The sequence below is a fragment of the Schistocerca serialis genome, chromosome 1, assembly GCF_023864345.2.
Source record: "Schistocerca serialis cubense isolate TAMUIC-IGC-003099 chromosome 1, iqSchSeri2.2, whole genome shotgun sequence".
In the NCBI taxonomy this organism is placed as follows: Eukaryota; Metazoa; Arthropoda; class Insecta; order Orthoptera; family Acrididae; genus Schistocerca; species Schistocerca serialis.
Window position 1 is genome coordinate 1,078,738,046 of NC_064638.1, and position 21,344 is coordinate 1,078,759,389.

Sequence of the window (21,344 nt, forward strand, 5' to 3'; positions counted from 1 at the left end):
AGAAATAAGGTGAAGATAGCTCGTACCAAATTATCGAAATTACAGGGGAAATTATGTTCCACGGAAAGCAGCTAGAGAATCTTGCAGGTAAATGCCAAACTTTCTTGGAACAAGGGTAGGAAACTGTAAAGATGTAAATAATATCAGTATTACCAGAAATACCAATCTTATGTTATTAATTTCCTTTCAGCTGCAGAATGGCATGACGTAATTCAACATAATAATATTTTGGCAAGATTTCTTGATCTTCGTACTAAAGATGACGAGGACTTACATCTGCAGCGCCTTATTGAAGCAAAGGAAGTGAAGCAGAGGCGTCCTCGGAAATCTGATCCAGAAGTTCTGAAAACTGTAGGGACGCAACGTTTCTTTACCATATAATCCTTGGAAGTGAAAGGAAACTAGTTTGCAAGAAAGCTTTCGTGAATATACATGCAGTGACGAATTAGCGCGTGTTTCGAATCTGTATATCGATGTAATAGTAAGACATACATTTCACTTAAGAAAAAGACGTGAGCCCAACATTCCAGGATTAATGTACAGCATTCCAAAGGCTTACCCAACATACCAAGTACCTATTTCCAGAATGAAAATGGAAGATATGAAGAAAGTAATTGAATATGTGCCTGCTGCAAAGAGATCATTCTATGAAGAAGTGCTTTCTTGACCAGTGATTGACTAAAATTATAGCTAAAGTGCAGTTAATGATCATTTCTGTGAAAATAATTCAGTTTGTTCTATTTTGTCAGACAATGCTAATGTAGTATGAAGTGTATACACAATTAAATCCTAAAAAAAAGAGTTTGTGAATTGTTGAAACCAAATTAGTAAAAAAAACTTTGAAATCATTAAATATCGAAATGATGTACTCTAAGTTAATTATTTCTCTCTCAATAAAAGCAGAAGGAAGTCACTTTCAGTTATGAAAAATTCAAATAATGTAGCAGTAATACATATGGCAGCATTTAGATTTTTCTCCTGAAAAATGTAATAAAATAACTTATTTGGTTTCAAGAGCTGAAGATTCAATTTTGTCTTATTACCGACTTCCGGCACACAGGTTTGTTGACTTTATGTACAGTATTATTAACAGAAAAATAAGTTTCACCTATTCACAGATGTCTAGTTCCGACCATCACTGGTCACCTTCAGATCGATACACAGTAAGCAGCATACTATGACATCACTTATACGCGCAAATCATGCTTTCACCCAGTGTCTCCTATTATGTGTTATAACATGATGTCAAAGTCGAAGTCGCCCAGATGGGATGTTCACGTCCAGTTGGCGTTAATTTCATTATAAACAGAGCACAAGTACGTATTTGACAAGGATAGGGGAGCAAACAGAAAGCGGACTTTTTCGAAATAGTCACGTTTTTTAGCGGAGTGACTTGATAAGAAAACAGTAAACGTAAGTACGGATGGCTGATTGTATCATTACGTTAATTACTGCGCCACCTCGTTCAGTCCGATATAAAGCGGACAGTCCTTAGTTGTTGGTGAATCTCCTGGGTGATATAATCGAGATTCACGAAACATTTTTGTTCCTAATGTTTTGCCCAGAGCTGCGCATGATGCGTTCCGAAGTGCGTCCGGTTTCGCTAAATATTGCAGATTGACGGGTCGGATTTCGGAGAGTGACATTAGTACCGTGCAAAGAGAATGGGTGGAAGTTTTCACGCTATTGGCAGATATAATCCTTGTCAAGGATAAAATTTAACTACGGAACTGTCGATATTATAGAGGTACTGTCCATATGTGTCTTTCATGGGTTCCTCTTTTCTGCGCCCGCATCTCGTGGTCGTGCGGTAGCGTTCTCGCTTCCCACGCCCGGGTTCCCGGGTTCGATTCCCGGCGGGGTCAGGGATTTTCTCTGCCTCGTGATGGCTGGGTGTTGTGTGCTGTCCTTAGGTTAGTTAGGTTTAAGCAGTTCTAAGTTCTAGGGGACTGATGACCATAGATGTTAAGTCCCATAGTGCTCAGAGCCATTTGAACCATTTTTGAACCTCTTTTCTGCTAAAACTGATAGGGTGTCCCTACTAAGAATCGCCTGAAGCATTTTCTCCGTAGTTCATGTAGATATTTGCAGTTTCGTTTTTACATAGTGCAGCTAGAGTCAGCCTAAAGTACATGAGTAACGTAGAAGTAAATATCCTCGGAGGAGTGACGCAACTTAAATCACTCAATAAAAGCAAGTCTTCTGGTGCAGACTGTATACCAATTAGCTTCCTTTCGGAGTATGCTGATGCATTAGCTTCATACTTAAGAATCATATACAACCGTTCGCTCAACGAAAGATCCGTACTCAAAGACTGTAAAGTTGCACAGGTCACACCAATACTCAAAAAAGGTAATAGGTGTAATCCACTAAATTACAGGCCCATATCATTAACGTCGATATGCAGCAGCATTTTGGAACATATATTATGAATTACCTCGAAGAAAACTGTCTATTGACACACAGTCAACATGGGTTTAGAAAACATAGTTCCTGTGAAACACAACTAGCTCTTTATTCACATGAAGTGTTGAGTGCTATCGACAAGGGATTCCAGATCGATTCCGTTTTTCTGGATTTACGGAAGGCTTTTGACACTGTACCACACAAGGGGCTTGTAGTGAAATTGCGTGCTTATGGAATATCGTCTCAGTTATATGACTGGAATTGTGATTTCCTGTCAGCGAGGTCACAGTTCGTAGTAACTGACAGAAAGTCATCGAATAAAACAGAAGTGATTTCTAGCGGTCGCCAAGGTAGTGTTTTAGGCCCTTTGCTGATCCTTATCTACATAAACGATTTGGGAGACAATCTGAGCAGCCGTCTAAGACTGTTTGCAGATGATGCTGTCTTTATCGACTAATAAAATCTTCAGAAGATCAAATCAAATTGAAAAACGATTTAGAAAAGATATCTGTATGGTGTGAAAATTGGCACTTGACCCTAAATAACGAGAAGTGTGAGATCATCCACATGAGTGCTAAAAGGAACTCGTTAAACTTCGGTTAAACGATAAATCAGTCTAATCTAAAAGCCGTAAATTCAACTAATACCTAGCTATTACAATTACGAACAATTTAAATTGGAAGGAACACAGAAAAATGTTGTGGGTAAGGCTAACCAAAGACTGCGTTTTATTAGAAGGACACTTAGAAAATGTAACAGATCTACTAAGGAGACTGCCTACACTATGCTTGTCCGTCCTCTTTTAGAATACTGCTGCGCGGTGTGGGATCCTTACCAGACAGGACTGAAGGAGTGCATTGAAAAAGTTCAAAGAAGGGCAGCACGTTTTGTACTATCGTGAATTATGGGAGAGAATGTCACAGAAATGTTACATGATTTGGGCTGGACATGATTTAAAAAAAGCGTTTTTCGTTGCGACGGAAGCTTCTTACGAAATTCCAATCACCAACTTTCTCCTCAAAAATCGAAAATATTTTGTTGACACCGACCTACATAGGGATAAACGATCATCACGATAAAATAAGAGAAATCAGAGCTCGTACAGAAAGATATAGGTGCTCGTTCTTTCCGCGCGCTATACGAAATTGGAATAATAGAGAATTGTGAAGGTGGTTCGATGAAACCTCTGCCAGGCACTTAAATGCGATTTGCAGAGTACGCATGTAGACGTAGATGTAGATATAGATGTAAACAGATGCTACTCATCACGTCTCAGAAAGCATTGATTTGTTTCCGGTTACTGACAAAATGATTTTAAAGTCCCTAATTAGCGTGGTACGATGTTGGTTTTATAGAGATGTTCTACAAGGGACAGTAAAATACGAAGAATAACCAGTTCTTCTGCAGCAACTGAGCTGCGCTGCTGCATGGCGGTGGCTGTCAGCATGGGCCAGGGAGGTGCTGTCGACGAAGCAGTACCGCGTTCAGAGATGGCTCGCAAAGTCTTTGTATTGTTTGTATTCTTCAGCGATGTAGCGCCACTAAATGATCGAGTTGACTAAGACACGAGGCTGCAACACTACGGAGCTCCCGCCCACTTTGATGTCGATGTACACGCTCACCTCAATGTCGCATATTCCAATCGATGGACTGGTGGAGGTCAAGCAGTTTCATGGCCATCACGGTCGCCAGATCTGACACCTCTCGACTATTTTCTGTAGGGTAATACGTAGAGTACGGTGTATGGCACACCTGTAACGTCAGCGGAGGTCCTTATTTCCCGAGTCCACGGAGCGATTGAAATACGTGAAAGACAACCGCGCGTACCGGCTCATGTGGGCGAGGCTCAGCACCGCGGTTGTAGGGTCTGCACTGATGCAGTTCAAAGCCTCCGACTTCGACGAGCTCTTGCTCGCAACCCGTGCGTTTCAGGATTTGAGTTTCTTCTTGAAAACCGATCAGTGTACTTTCCCGCCCAGCGTACTAACTTTTTTTCTTGAGGGGGGAGGGTGGGGGGTGAAGTAAAGTACTCGTAGTGTGAGCGGTCCTCCAATGCTGTTGCTCGGGACTGACGCCTTCTTACCAAAAATCATTACTTATATAGGAAAAACTGTTGCATCCTTGAGCCCCCGGTTCTAGATATACCCTTGTCCGGTTAGTGGCTGACGCTACAAATTTCGACGTCCGGCGCTAGAGTAATATCCCGTACGAGCGCTGAGGTCTCTTTAGCAGCGCTCGTGTTGGCGAATCTGCCGTGCGGTCCTGCACTGATAAGCGGGTATGTAATCACTAAGGTCAAGGTCAAGGTGCATCCTAGAGTGCCCCAGAGAGCTACAACACCAAGAAGAATCGCTTCTCGGCTTTCGGCAAGGGATAAGGTAAAAGGATACATTTATTTAATTTCTATAATAATGTATGAGATCACCAACTGTTTTTATTTTATTACAGTTATCAACGCCTTTGATCCATTCTGACACAGATTCAGATTCATTTATTTTACGATGATTCCTGATCCTGATAACCAACAGCATGGTGGATATGTAATACGATTTAGCCATATCTCTGTTGTACACCTCACAGATCTGCAATGTCCGATAGACAATAACATCACGACTGTTAAACGATTCAAGCCCTGGTACTTCTTTTACTTTAGCACCACGTACTATAGCGGCGGTAGCCCATCCATTACTGTGCTGTGAGGTGTCACTGTTCGTAAGCGTAAAGTTCAGAGCACCATCATAGAACACTGACGAACCATGAAAAATTACTCAACAACAATATTACTGTTGTTCACCACTTGCTGTGAAGCACTGATGTGACCCAACTTGAACATCACAGTAAATTGCTAATTAATTGATATCGGTGTTGGCTCCTTACGATACCGCATCCAAAACTTTCTTAGGTAAATGTCTGAAATTCACAGAGCACATTATAACACCTCAACCTACAGCGTTAAACTAGAGTAGACAGTTGTTGCCCACTCACAAGGAATAAGTGGAGCACGAATCTTCCGGTCACCAGTCTCGAATGACGCCATTTATTAAAACATTACACCACTCGAATACTGATGACGTCGATTTGAAATTAGAACAGTAGCCTGTGTCCTTCCTAAGGTGGGCCATACACAACGGCAAATACTTTTCTGCCTTCACTTTGGTGCCTCACGTGGACAACACCAGTAGGTGTAATGGTATACCGCGCCCTGGATTTCACTTAGTACAGACTGCAGGTGCTGCCAACAGAAGCAAGTAACAGTAAGCTGCCGACACAATCAAACAAAAGATCGACAAATGCAACGCACTAGACGTGCATTCAGGAGGACGGCAGCCCAAAGTCCCCATCAGATATACAGATCTAACTTTTCCATAGTTCTCGTAAATCCCATAAGGCAAGTGCCGGAATAGTTCCTCTAAAAATGACAACCATTTAACTCTCTAATCCGAGCTTGTACTCCTCTAAAACCTGTTCTTCGACGGAAGGGGCCACGCGGGGTAGCTAGGCGGTCCTGGGGCCTTGTTACGATCCGCGCGGCTGCCCCCCCCCCCCTCCCTCCCCTTGGAGGTTCGAGTCCTCCCTCGGGCATGGGTGTGTGTGTGTGTTGGCTTAAGTAGTTCGTAAGCTTAGGGACCGATGACCTCAGAAGTTTGGTCTCATAAGACCTCACCACAAATTTCCAATTTCGACGGAAGGTTAAATCCTAACTTCTCGCACTCCTTTTTTTTTAAAAAAAAAAACCAGAATTGCAGACAAAATTACATAATTGCGTCAAATTCCCCTCTAATTCGATACCGGTGTTCAACAGAAAAATGTTTTAATGTAACTACCCGTTTACTTACAACGGCGTCAGTTACATAACTATAGTTTAATCTGTCTTGATGATTTCGTCATGGTTTTCTGGCGTTCTTCTAGCAATGTGTTTTCAGAGTGCTTACGAAAAATTGTACCTGGTAGAATGGCAGAGACGAATAACGCCTGGTTTTTACGCTTACTCTTTGCTCGTAATTATAACGTTCAGTTCCTGCAGGTGAAAAAATTTTCATAACCAGAATTTGGCCGACTGGAGTTGGTTCCGTAAACGCGATGATCACCAGAGCCAGGCCTTTGTCCTCTTCGCAGTGTCTTTTGAATTGATGGCACGTGACACTGTTGACTGCGGCCCGTCCACAAAAAGAGGCGTTGAGCTCAGAGGCACTACTGATGCTATTCGAGATGAGGTGGCTGTGTGTTGGCCCCCTTAATATCATCATTATTATGTCCGCCCCGGAAGCTGAGCGGTGCCGGCACGCTAGCTCAGTGTGTTCGGTCAGGGGGCTGCGTGCTCTCTGTAATAAAAAAACTGAGTAAAGGAATCAACGATGAACTTGAACGGTTGTCTTGTGACGTCCGCCCAGACCAAACGCAACGAACTATACCGAAAAAAAATGTTGTCAGCGCGACAGAATGTCACTCCTAAGGGCCCGGGTTCGATTCCCGTCTGCGTCGGAGACTTTCTCTGTTCCGGGGCTGGGTGATGTGTTGTCCTAATCATCATCATTCCATCCCCATCGACGCGGAAGTCGCCGAAGTGGCGTCAAATCGAAAGACTTGCACACAGAGAACGGCCTACCCGACGGGAGGCCCTAGTCACACGACATTTTTTTTATCATTATTATCACGATAATCTTCATCATCAGACGACAAACATCGCACTGTATTACTCATACAATTACTCACCGTCAGTATAGCCTTCACTTAACGTACCTTGTCCTTCAGCTGGCAGCGTGGCGTCTTACTGAAAGATTTGCACCGAGAAGTGGTTACGAAAATACTGGGCGTAGGTGTGAAAAAAAAATCAGTTGGTTTATTGGACATCCCATGAGTGTAAGATTAATTAAGCATAAATAACATCATATACAACGCCAGAAGATGTGAAGAGCAGCTTAACCCCGAGTAAGCGGATATGCGTAAGTGAACCGTTTTGGTATATATAGGGTGCAAATCAAAACCACTGACAAAATTTCCGAGGTTGTTTAGGAACATTTTCTGAATGTTATAAGGGGTTCGTGGACTCCGATGGCTCGTTAAGCCGTCCTCTCACGGGACGTAGAAACGCACATGAGTGTGGAACTGATGACGTCACAGTGTGGAATTACACAATATCCTATACTACAGAGCGTGAAATGAAGATTGAGGTGCGACATCATTTTCACGTTCCATGCTCTACAGAGTTTGGTGGGTTTTCTTTATCACTGAGTACGTGTTACAGTATGGATGTAAGTTCTTTCGAAGCATCAGCAAATTGAGGATTTCCTGGAAACGTGTCGTGTTATCTACGATTTTTTATAATAAAATGACAGGAAACTGTATATCAGTATATTAAAACCACCTGTGGGCAACGGCCTTGCCGCAATGGATACACCGGTTCCCGTCAGATCACCGAAGTTAAGCGCTGTCGGGCATGGCCAGCACTTGGATGGGTGACCATCGGGGCCGCCATGCGCTGTTGCCATTTTCGCGGTGCACACAGCCTCGTGATGCCAATTGAGGAGCTACTCGACCGAATAGTAGCGGCTCCGGTCAAAGGAAACAATCATAACGACTGAGACAGCTGTGTGCTGACCACACGCCCCTCCTATCCGCATCCTCAGCTGCGGATTACACGGCGGTCGGATGGTCCCTATAGGCCACTTGAGGCCTGAAGACGGAGTGCAAGGCCTCCTGTATTTGAAGTTTTCAGTGTTATGGCTTGTGTGTTATGCAAGTATACTGTTTCAGTGCTACGGTAGAACGACGATCAATCAAAAGTACGTCGTTTTGAAGCAGTTTTTATACAGTGTATACCATATACGGAGTCTTGAGAGAAATGTTGAAGGTGAATGTCGAAGCTGCAGCTGACCTGATAGCGCCGTGAGCTGAGAGAAGAATAGCACGTTTGCGTTCACCTCCTTCCAATTTTTTTTTTCACCTTTTGTTTTTTAAAAATTTCTGGGGCTTTCTGATTAATTTTATAGAAGTATTACTTGCGGTAGTCGATGTTATTTATTGCAAGTAATGTGTTTGCAGCAATTCTTCTTGCAAAGGCTAACGACTGGAATATTTCACAAGTGGCCATAAATCTTAACGTAACTGACAGTCTATGGAAAAAAGTAAACACAAGGTACACACTGGAATTTTTTCTTTTATCATAATTTCTGTTAAAATGTATATCTTTTTCAATGTTGGTGTGCAGCTTCGAATAAGATCTCCTTCCATTCGAATGAAATTACGAAACGAAGTTCGATCTTATCATCTATGCGATGAAGTACGTTACTTCAGAGTGGTGGTAGTCAATGCAACATCGAGAATTTCGATATTGTTGTCGTTGTGGTCTTCAGTCCTGAGACTGGTTTGATGCAGCTCTCCATGCTACTCTATCCTGTGCAAGCTTCTTCATCTCCCAGTACCTACTGCAACGTACATCCTTCTGAATCTGCTTGGTGTATTCATCTCTTGGTCTCCCTCTATGATTTTTACCCTCCACGTTGTCCTCCAATACGAAATTGGTGATCCCTTGATGTCTCAACACATGTCCTACCAACAGATCCCTTCTTCTAGTAAAGTTGTGCCACAAACTTCTCTTCTCCCCGATTCTATTCAATACCTCCTCATTAGTTATGTGATCTACCCATCTAATCTTCAGCATTCTTCTGTAGCGCCACATTTCGAGAGCTTCTATTCTCTTCTTGTCCAAACTATTTACCGTCCATGTTTCACTTCCATACATGGCTACACTCCATACAAATACTTTCAGAAACGACTTCCTGACACTTAAATCTATCTATACTCGATGTTAACAAATTTCACTTCTTCAGAAACGCTTTCCTTGCCATTGCCAGCTACATTTTATATTCTCTCTAGTTCGACCATCATCAGTTATTTTGCTCCCCAAATAGCAAAACTCATTTACTACTTTAAGTGTCTCATTTCCCAATCTAATTCCCGCAGCATCGCCCGATATAATTTGACTACAGTCCATTATCCTCGTTTTGCTTTTGTTGATGTTCATATTATAACCTACTTTTAAGACACTGTCCATTCCGTTCAGCTGCTCTTCAAAGTCCTTTGCTGTCTCGGACAGAATTACAATGTCATCGGCGAACCTCAAAGTTTTTATTTCTTCTCCATGGATTTTAATTCCTGCTCCGAATTTTTCTTTTGTTTCCTTTACAGCTTGCTAAATATACAGATTGAATAACATCGGGGATAGGCTAATTATGCATCCTCAAACTGACAATGGACACTATAATTATATTCAATTTACAGCCGAAGATGGGACGAATATTCGCTTCAGTTAACGACTAACTTTTACTAGTATCTTTTTTTTCAGATCGTCGTAAAGTATTGTTTGCTGTTCAGGCCTTTGACGAGCTCAAAGTCTTCTTCGCGATTTCCTTCGCTTTTCTTCGACCATTTCGAACAGGGTTAACGCGGCTACTTCACTCGTGTCTATCTTGGCAAGGAAACTGTATAATTTACGCGCCAGATGCCTCAGACTGACGCTGGAGAGCGCTGAGGTCGCAAATCATGGAGAGGAGCACTTTCTGTGAGATGCAGCAGCCACGGCGGTCATCAAATCTGGCGTGCTTCGCGATGAGAAGCATAGCCCGTCTGAGGACGAGTGATTATGGAGTAATTATGATTTATTCTGTTTGTTGTCCCAACTACCGTTGTTTCTTCGCATATACATTCAACACACAGGAAAAGCTTGTAATATGCAGTCGTCGTATCATACAACACTAAACACAGAGTAGTGCAACATCCCGCTTCTGATGCAAAAGTGCCGGTAGTTGCCGTCGCTACGGGAACAGTTCAGCAGCGCGTCGTAACACTCTTCCAATGCATCCAGTGAACCCATACACGAGGTTCATATCGGCCGATTGTCCATCAGTAGACCCATAAATACTGCTGCGTATCATTGTTAACGACCACCTAACACTGACGTAAAAAGAAACCAGCTACATAATCGAGCAGTACAGAATGCAAGCTTGAGGACGGAGGGTAAAGTTGGCATTACTGTAGCTAACAGCAACTACCGTTTATGAATGGAGTAAATTTGTTTTCAGGCAAGACACACATCACATGCAGTCGACTTTACCACTGTTATTCAGATATTTTCGGCGCCGTGCAAGGATAAATGAGAATAAAAACACTTGTGGCCAGGGGAATGTTTGGAAATATATCCCTGAACAACCACCGAAATTTTGTCTGTGGAGTTAGGGTTCAGTGTGTATTATTATTGCGGTCTGAGATCATTCACCTCATTATTTTTTGAGAGAAAACGTAAATTCATAAGAAAGAAAAAGGAAACACGAAAGAGGAAAATGCTACGTGGGTTGCACTCTTTCCATGATCTCTGTTTTCGCCGAAAAAGAAAGGAATAATTACAAAGTCGATGTGAAAGTATATTCAGTCAGCGTTTTCAAACAACTGACGAGTTTCCAGCGTACCAGAAACAACGGAAGGCAACGACTTTTTAAAATGCTTGTAGTCAGCCAGACTGGAACGCCAGACAACCATTTTAACAGTCGTTCTAAAAACACAGAAAGCCAAAAAGCGCGTAGAATCCCTTTTGGGGGCCAGTGAAGCCCGAATAATATGCGCCAAACAGGAACTCTTTTAGAGTAGAAGAACTCTGTGTTGAATGAACGTAGGCACGAGTGGAACCGTTCGTTTGCATGTGGGGCTGGAGAAGTGAATCCAGCAGATAAAGGTTAATCAGTGATGCATGTGTCACAACTATACACATGTATCTGCAATTTTCAATGCACCACATGGCAAAAAAGTTTGCTGCACCTTCAAACACCCACTAATGAAGTAGCCGGCGCAGAAAATATGGCTCTCGAATGAAAAAAAAAAAATCCGGAAAAACTTTCCCTTTTAGATCAGTGTAATTAGAAGTGCAAAGTTTCTGTCAGCAACCAGGCTCAAACTTCGCACAGTAATCATGGCTCGCATGCCAGTATTGGTCCCACATCTCTTTCACGAACATCTGAACTGAGACTCCCAGCCATTAAAGTGTAGCTCCCCCGTCCATTTCATCCGAGTGGCACCTGTAGTGAGACCTCAAAAGCATTTGGGAGTCAGATCCATGACAGTTTCGTACAGTAAGAATCCCTTTCTCTTACTGTACGACCGATTTCAGAGCAATATAGCACCATCCTCAGGCTCTAACAACTCTAAAGACAAGAGGTGTACACTAGTTATGAAGGCCAAGCAAAGAGTTGCGAAAAATGTGATAATCCACAGAAAGCTGTCACACTCAATTAAAAACAATTAAACAGCGTGGTCCATTGATCGTGACAGGGCCAAATATCTCACGAAATAAGCGTCAAACGAAAAAACTACAAAGAACGAAACTTGTCTAGCTTGAAGGGGGAAACCAGATGGCGCTATGGTTGGCCCACTAGATGGCGCTGCCATAGGTCAAACGGATATCAACTGCGTTTTTTTAAAATAGGAACCCCCATTCTTATTACATATTCGTGTAGTACGTACAGAAATATGAATGTTTTAGTTGGACCACTTTTTTCGCTTTGTGATAGATGGCGCTGTAATACTCACAAACATATGGCTCACAATTTTAGACGAACAGTTGGTAACAGGTAGGTTTTTTAAATTAAAATACAGAACGTAGGTACGTTTGAACATTTTATTTCGGTTGTTCCATTGTAATACACGTACCTTTGTGAACTTATCATTTCTGATAACGCATGCTGTTACAGTGTGATTACCTGTAAATACCACATTAATGCAATAAATGCTCAAAATGATGTCCGTCAACTTCAATGCATTTGGCAATACGTGTAACGACATTCCTCTCAACACCGAGTAGTTCGCCTTCCGTAATTGACAATGCGCTGACGCATGTTGTCAGGCGTTGTCGGTGGATCACGATAGCAAATATCCTTCAACTTTCCCCACAGAAAGAAATCCGGGGACGTCAGATCCGGTGAAAGTGCGGGCCATGGTATGGTGCTACGACGTCCAATCCACCTGTCATGAAATATGCTATTCAATTCCGCTTCAACCGCACGCGAGCTATGTGCCGGACATCCATCATGTTGGAAGTACATCGCCATTCTGTCAAAACATCTTGTAGTAACATCGGTAAAACATTATGTAGGAAATCAACATACATTGCACCATTTAGATTGTCATCGATGAAATAGGGGCCAATTATCATTCCTCCCATAATGCCGCACCGTGCATTAACCAGCCAAGGTCGCTGATGTTCCACTTGTCGCAGCCATCGTGGATTTTCCGTTGCCCAATAGTGCATATTATACCGGTTTACGTTACCGCTGTTGGTGAATGACGCTTTGTCGCTAAACAGAACGCGTGCAAAGAATCTGCCATCGTCCCGTAATTTCTCTTGTGCCCAGTGGCAGAACTGTACACGACGTTCAAAGTCGTCGCCATGCAATTCCTGTTGCATAGAAATATGGTACGGGTGCAATCGATATTGATGTAGCATTCTCAACACAGACGTTTTTGAGATTCCCGATTCTCGCGCAATTTTTCTGCTAATGATGTGCGGATTAGCCGCCACAGCAGCTAAAACACCTACTTGGGCATCATCATTTGTTGCAGGTCGTGGTTGACGTTTCACATGTGGCTGAACACTTCCTGTTTCATTAAATAACGTAACTATCCGGCGAACGGCCCGGACACTTGGATGATGCCGTCCAGGATACCGAGCAGCATACATAGCACACGCCCATTGGGCATTTCGATCACAATAGCCATACATCAACACGATATCGACCTTTTCCACAATTGGTAAACGGTCCATTTTAACACGGGTAATGTATCACGAAGCAAATACCGTCCGCACTGGCGGAATGTCAGTTGATACGAAGTAATGTTTGTGACTATTACAGCGCCATCTATCACAAAGCGAAAAAAGTGGTCCAACTAAAACATTCATATTTCTTTACGTACTACACGAATATGTAATTAAAAATGGGGGTTCCTATTTAAAGAAACGCAGTTGATATCCGTTTGACCTATGGCAGCGCCATCTAGCGGGCCAACCATAGCGCCATCTGGTTTCCCCCTTCAAGCTGGACGAGTTTCGTTCTTTGCAGTTTTTTCGTTTGATGTCTATTTCGTGAGATATTTGGTCCGGTCGCTATCAATGGACCACCCTGTATATGCGTGGCGGTAAAGCCAGTCAGTATGAAGAGTCAAGCTCACTTCCTCTCATGTGTAAAGGACTGAGAGTCACAACACGTTCAATAGCCAGAGAACGCAAAGAAAATCGCGACATTAAGAGCAAAGATAAAAACCACTTGTTCATGTATGATTATTTTAATTGAGTACTGTTGAATGTGCTACTCAGTTGCACATGCCCTCCATATCAAATCCTTTGATCCATTACAGTTCAACCTCCGCACACAAATCCCGAAGATTGGACGAGATTTGGCCAAGGTCTAGGTACCTCACTTAGATTCGTCCCAGATATGCTCAATAAGGTTTAGTATCAGGAAACCTAGGGGGCTGCAAAAGCGTCTTGGTGTCCGCGGCGCGTTCGTGAAATCATTGCTACTTGGTGCGGGGACGATGGATGGTGCAGTATCTTGCTGAAGTTTACGTGGTGCCGTTATCAAACGGTTCCACGTAAAGGGAAAAAGAGATCCCTTTATAGTACACCAGTGAAAGACGCTGACGACCTATACCGCTGACCACGAAGATTTTAACAATTGGAATGATAAAAGTGTCGAAATTTTACTTATTGTTCATATACACTATAGAAGTAAGGTGATCTACGGGAATAACAGGAACGAAATTGAGTAAGAAAGTCACACATCTGGCAGCAACAATGGGTATAATGCACTTGGAGATTGGGTACATGTCAGCTTAATTGACACTCAGGAGTACGTCGTCCCTTGCTGCTTGAACTATAGGCCGGAGTTCATCAGTCGCATGGATGAAAATTGGTCGCTTGCCGAGCGACAGCCAAGGCCAGCGTTTTCAATGGGTGAAACAACCGTGGAACCCGCTGGCTATGACAAGAGTCGAACACTCTGTGTATTGAGATTGGTTAGGACAGCACGGGCATGATATCGTTTTGTGTTTTCTTGTTGAAAGACAAATTCACATATTCCTCAAAGACAGGACACATCTACCAGCTTTTGTAAGTCAGAAGTGTTACGGTTGCTATCCATATTACCGACTACGCGAACCAGAGGCGATAGTCTCGTGCACCCAATGGCATACCACACCTTTACGTCAGGAAAAGAACGCAATCTGGCAACTTTGTTTCCCCTTGAGGCGTCCAAAACAGCACGCCCATCGTGATACTACATGCAGAACCCGCACTCGTCTTTAAAGACGACATGGCGCTACAACAATGGTTGCCATGGTAACAGTCAGTGTTGCTACAGGGTCGAGCAAGCGAAACGTCTATCCACTCTGGCGCTAGTTACGTGGCCCTGTTGAGGTTCTTGTATGGCCATGAGTATCTGTTGTGTTGGCAGAAGAGCCAACACCGTGTTACTAGAGGAGGCCGAAATGCACGCGTGTTAGCTCACGCAGGCTGGCGTGAAGAGGGAAGAACTATACTGACGTGTGGTCTGGAACATGACAAGGAATTAGAATTCAGAAAGCGCACACATTAGTTTGATACTTATCTTTAATCCATTAATGATGAACGTCGCTCTTGACGGTACATGATTCACAATATTATCTGCTCAGGATACATAGTAACTGAATATGGCGCCTTGCTAGGTCGTAGCAAATGACGTAGCTGAAGGCTATGCTAAACTGTCGTCTCTGGAAATGAGAGCGTATGTAGACTGTGAACCATCGCTAGCAAAGTCGGCTGTACAACTGGGGCGAGTGCTAGGGAGTCTCTAGACTAGACCTGCCGTGTGGCGGCGCTCGGTCTGCAATCACTGATAGTGGCGACACGCGGGTCCGACGTATACTAACGGACCGCGGCCGACTTAAAGGCTACCACCTAGCAAGTGTGGTGTCTGGCGGTGACACCACAGTATCGGCCACAGTATCAGCCTTCTAAGGAGGAAAGCCAAAGGAAAATTTAGAATAGCAAATTAAGTTCCAGGTTTGAGTGGCGCGTGGAGGGGGGGGGGGGGGGGGGGGGGGTTGGGAGGGGACTGTAAGGGGTACACGAAAATGTCGTGTATGAAATTGAATACTTGTATAATTTTACAACTGATGATTTAGTGTCCTGGAGTGATATTCATCGTGAAAACAGGCTTCTTGCACACGTTACAAAGACCACATTTTTATAATTAGACGGTTATTTTAAAGTTTCTATGGGGGAAACAGCTTTCTCACTGCGTTATCACAACTTTTTCGTTACTCAGTACAGAGATGGAAAGCGAATGAGCTCCATAGCCATAGCCAGCGTTGTCTCGAACGGCTGATGGGCCGATTTTAGCTGTACAGAGAACATACTGTTCGCTTGCACCTGCCGAAGGTTATTCGAAGGTCAAAAGGAAACTAACGGAATACGAAGTACTGTACGTATTTATTACAGACCCTTCTTAGAAACTTATTTGCAGGGACTTCTTAGATTCTTAAAGAACAGTCCTTCCTTGAAATTTTACTTGCTGTCCCAAATTTTCCTTTCTCTTTCCTTTTCATGACCTTTTATATCAATATAATACATTGGGCATTATTTAGACTCATTTGTAATGTAAGTAACGTAAAAATTGCCGATAAAAATTAAAACGTTTACGCACTGGTACACGACATCATGACCCTCGAATTAGAGTTCTGTGCTCCTTGCGATGTGCCAATCATTGTCTGGAAACTAGACTAACATAAATGGCCCATGACTCGCCTCACCTGTGCCAAAAAATCTCCTTTTTTGTAAACGCTTTGCCGTCTGGGGCTCCCACTTCTGTTTTCATTTCTGTCCAAGGCCAGCGTATACCCTAAATTTGGACGAAATCGGTGATGACAGGGTGGTGCGACTGGATTTATGACTGGCGGTCAGAATAGTCACAGTTCGTACCGACTTGTGGAAAGTCATAGATTAAATATGAAGTCATATCTGGCGTTCCCCAAAAAAGTGTTGTACACCCTCTGTTGTTCATAATTTACAAGGGCTTGCTTAAAAGTGATGCTTCACGAAATTTACGGAAACTCGTAAAGCTGTTTACATGAAACAAACTTCATTAACATTCTACATCTTTATTCTTCATATTTACGTGCTTACAGCCCTCTGCCGTTAGAAAGGTGCGATTTGTAATGTGTAGCGTAGGGATGTGGAACTTAACAACGTCGGTGCGTGAGAAACAGCGTACTGTAAATGAGTTTCGAATTCGTATAGTCCGTCCACACATGGACGATAATGCCACACCATACGCGATTCCTGCGACATCTGGAACAATCCGGCGCCTTGGATTCACTGTTATCCATCGTTCTCCGTACTATCTCTACTTGGCCCTATCCGATTTTCATCTGCTTCCGAGACTTAAAGAACACCTTCGAGGACATCACTTTGATAGCGATGAAGACGTGCAAGCAGAGGCGATGCGGCGCCGTCAACAAAGTCAAACGTTCCACAGTGACGGTATCAACAAACTGGTATCTCGTTGGGAGAAATGTGTTCGACACCATGGCGACTATGTTGAGAAATAATTAAGTAGGCACCAAGAATAAAGATGGAGAACGTATATAGCGTCTGTTTTATTTAGAAGTTTAAGAGTTTTCAAATAACAAATTTGGAGGCATTACTTTACAGTATGTCCTCGTATACAGAATGGTCCATTGATAGTGACTGGACCAAATATCTCACGAAGTAGGCATCAAACGAAAAACCTACAAAGAACGAAACTTGTCTAGCTTGAAGTGGGAAACCAGATGACACTTTGGTTGGCCCGCTACATGGCGCTGCTATAGGTCAAACGGATATCAACTGCGTTTTTTTTAAAAATAGGAACCCCCATTTTTATTACATATTCGTGTAGTACGTAAAGAAATATAAATGTTTTAGTTGGACCACTTTTTTCGCTTTGTGATGGATGGCGCTGTAATATTCATAAACGTATAAGTACGTGGTATCACGTAACATTCCGCCAGTGCGGACGGTATTTGCTTCGTGATACATAACCCGTGTTAAAATGGACCGTTTACCAATTGCGGAAAAGGTCGATATCGTGTTGATGTATGGCTGTTGTGATCAAAATGCTCAACGGGCGTGTTTTACGTATGCTGCTCCGAATCCTCGACGACATCATCCATGTGTCCGGACCGTTCGTCGGATAGTTACGTTATTAAAGGAAACAGGAAATGTTCAGCCACATGTGGAATGTCAACCACGACCTGCAACAAATGATAATGCTCAAATAGGTGTTTTAGCTGCTGTGGCGGCTAATCCGCACATCAGTAGCAGACAAATTGCGTGAGGATCGGGAATATCAAAAACGTCGGTGTTGAGAGGAATGTCGTTACATGTATTGCCAAATGCATTGCGGTTGACGGACATCATTTTGAGCATTTATTGCATTAATGCGGTATTTACGTCTAATCATGCTGTAACAGCATGCGTTCTCAGAAATGATAAGTTCACAAAGATACACGTATCACATTGGAACAACCGAAATAAAATGTTCAAACGTATCTACGTTCTGTATTTTAATTTAAAAAACCTACCTGTTACCAACTGTTCGTCTAAAATTGTAAGTCATATGTTTGTGACTATTACAGCTCCATCTACCACAAAGTGAAAAAAGTGGTCTAACTAAAACATTCATATTTCTTTACGTAGTACACAAATATGTAATAAAAATGGGGGTTCCTATTTTAAAAAAACGCAGTTGATATTCGTTTGACCTATGGCAGCGCCATCTAGCGGGCCAACCATAGCGCCATCTGGCTTCCCCCTTCAAGGTAGACAAGTTTTATTCTTTGTAGTTTTTTCGTTTGACGTTTATTTCGTGAGATATTTGGCCCGGTAACGATCAATGGATGACCCTGTATAAACGATCTAGAGGTAATGTGAGCATTCTTCTTACATTGTTTGCAGATGACGCTATCAGTCACCGTCTACTAATGTCATCAGAAGATCAAAACCAATTGCAAAATTATTTAGACAAGATTTCTGTATGGTGCGAAACGTGGCAATAGAATCTAAGGAATGAAAAGTGTGTGGTCATCCACATGACTACTACTAGGAATCCATTAAATTTGGTTACACAGTAAATCACACAAATTTAAAGCCTATCAATTCAACTAAATACCTATGGTTACAGTTAAGAATAATATAAATTGCTACGTACGCATAAATAACATTGTGGGAAAGCGAACCAAATACTGCGTTTTACTTGTAGAACACTTCGAAGATGGAAAAGGTCTACTAAAGATACTGCCTACAGTACGCTTGCCAGTTTTCTTCTGTGATATTACTGCTCGGTATGGGATCCGCCCAAATCGGATAGATGGAGGACATCGAACAAGTTCAAGGAAAGGTACCTCGTTCTGTACTGTCGCGAAATAAGAGGAGAGAATGCCACGTATATGATACGCGAGTTGGGGTGACAGTCATTAAAACAAAGGTGATTTTCTTTGCAACTACCTCTTTTCGCGAAATTTTCACCAACTTTCTCCTCCGAACGCTACAGTATTTTGTTGTCCACCTACGTACCTACGTAGGTAGAAATGATCATCGTAATAAAATAAATCAGTGCTCGCACGGGAAGATTTAATTGTTCGTTTTTCCCGCGCCCTGGTAGAGAGGCGAGCAGTAGAGAAACGGCTTCAAGGTCGTTAGATGAATCCTCTGCCAATCACTTAAATGTGAATGAGTAGTCATGTAGACGTTGATTTAGACGCAGTGATTGCAGTGACAGTTGTAACTCATTCCACTTCTAAGTGGAATTTCGTAACGGATGTAAATTAATGTACGTTGTTGTTGAGTCTGTCTAAACTGTGAAAATGCTGATGCCAATGTGTATGTAATTTATTTCTAACACGTCCAAGTTTTGTTGCTAATGATTCAGGTCTATGTCTTCGTTCCTGTGATCAGTGGAATTTTTCCGTGTTAAATATTACCGCAGAAGACTGTCAAGGTGAAAGCTTTGGCCTGTCGTAGTAATACGTAACTTGCAGTTACTTTTCTTAAGTGGTAACTTCGATTTCTGTTCCTGATATGTGATTATTGCTAATTTACAAGAATGATTGTCTGTCGAAGTTGCGGGGTCCAAACGATTCATATCGAATGTGCGATCCTAAATCGATCAAGCGTCTCTGGTGTCGGGCGTTATGATAAATTATTTGAGATCGTCATTTTTAACTGCTTTCCGACGTCCCCTTACATGGTGCTGTAAGTTACATACCTCTGCGATTTATTTGTGAGTCGCTAGGGAAACGCAGACGATTTATGTCGATAGTGGGTGGGATGTCTGGTGTTCTTGACATATCTTCGGCGGATTCTTTCAAATGAAAAAATCTAATTCCATGCTCATCCAGCGTAGAAAATTGTTTCACTTTTTTGTCGCAAATATGGAGTACTACCGGACGAGGAAAGGAGGGTCTGTGTAGGCTGTGGTGGTGCGAAGTGTGTAAAACTTCGTAAGGAGAGTTCCGATGTTGAAATACCGTTAAACGAGTATGAGGAAGCAAACATGGTTCGACTCTTCCAAATGGTTCAAATGGCTCTGAGCACTATGGGACTCAACTGCTGAGGTCATTAGTCCCCTAGAACTTAGAACTAGTTAAACCTAAATAACCTAAGGACATCACAAACATCCATGCCCGAGGCAGGATTCGAACCTGCGACCGTAGCGGTCTTGCGGTTCCAGACTGCAGCGCCTTTAACCGCACGGCCACTTCGGCCGGCCGACTCTTCCAAATTGTCCATCCAGACCAGCGTAATTCTTCTATTGTGTGATATTGGCAGAGTTTACCGAGGCTATGGCAAAGAGAGAATTGTTCCCGTAGCGTACACATCACATGAAACTTTCACATGACGACAACACCGACTTCGAGTAAGTCGTCTCCTTCGTAATTACAAGTATTGTTGTAACGCTCTTCTTTTGTCATTGCTGTAGTGACCACCGTAAACATATTCATAACGCCCGCCACCAGAGTCGCATGATCGATTTAGAATCGCTCGTTCGATATGAATCGTTTGGACCACACGTCTTCGATAGGCAATCATTCCTTGAAATTACCTGATTATATATGAAGAAACAGTCATGGTCGCAAAATCTCATTTATTTGAAATGCCGGGTTTATATTATAACTTACATTATATTATAGAAGTGCATGGTGATTAGGGAAGTCAGTCTTGCATAAAATGTACAAAGATTACACTAAACAGACGTGATGTTTTATCCATCTGCTGGAGCTGGCGGCGTACTAAGCAGCTGCGTGTTGTCAGGACGATAACTGCTGCTAGTCACTGAACAGCCACGCGTCAAATACTGTTTCATATCGTCTCCTCAGGAAGGGCATTGTACTGTATTGTATTGTATGCCAACCGGGGACCTAGAAACGACGGAGAGGCTCCGTCCCCGCCGCATCCGCAGTGGTCCACAACCCCACGACGACTACCGCAGTCCACTTCACCCCTCCGCCGCCCGACACCGAACCCAGGGTTACTGTGCGATTCGGCCCCCGGTGGACCCCCCACGAAACGTCTCACATCAGACGAGTGTAACCCCTATGTTTGCGTGGTAGAGTAATGGTGGTGTACGCGTACGTGGAGAACTTGTTTGCGCAGCAACCGCCGACACAGTGTAGCTGAGGCGGAGTTAGGGGAACCAGTCCGCATTCACCGAGGCAGATAGAAAACCGCCTAAAAACCATCCACAGACTGGCCGGTTCACCGGACCTCGACACAAATTCGTGCCGGGGACCAGGCGCTCCTTCCCGCCCGGAAAGCCGTGCGTTAGACCGCACGGCCAACGGGGCGGGCGCGGGAAGGGAATAGTCAACATATATCT

General features: G+C 43.1%; 1 protein-coding gene and 1 pseudogene across 1 annotated transcript in view; one reads left to right on the forward strand and one right to left on the reverse strand.

Annotated features, from left to right (window-relative positions):
• The window catches only part of LOC126416008 (somatostatin receptor type 2-like), a 694,311-nt gene that overhangs the window by 595,315 nt on the left and 77,652 nt on the right, over positions 1 to 21,344 (reverse strand). The window lies entirely within an intron of this gene.
• On the forward strand, positions 7,777 to 7,894 carry LOC126424802 (5S ribosomal RNA; annotated as a pseudogene).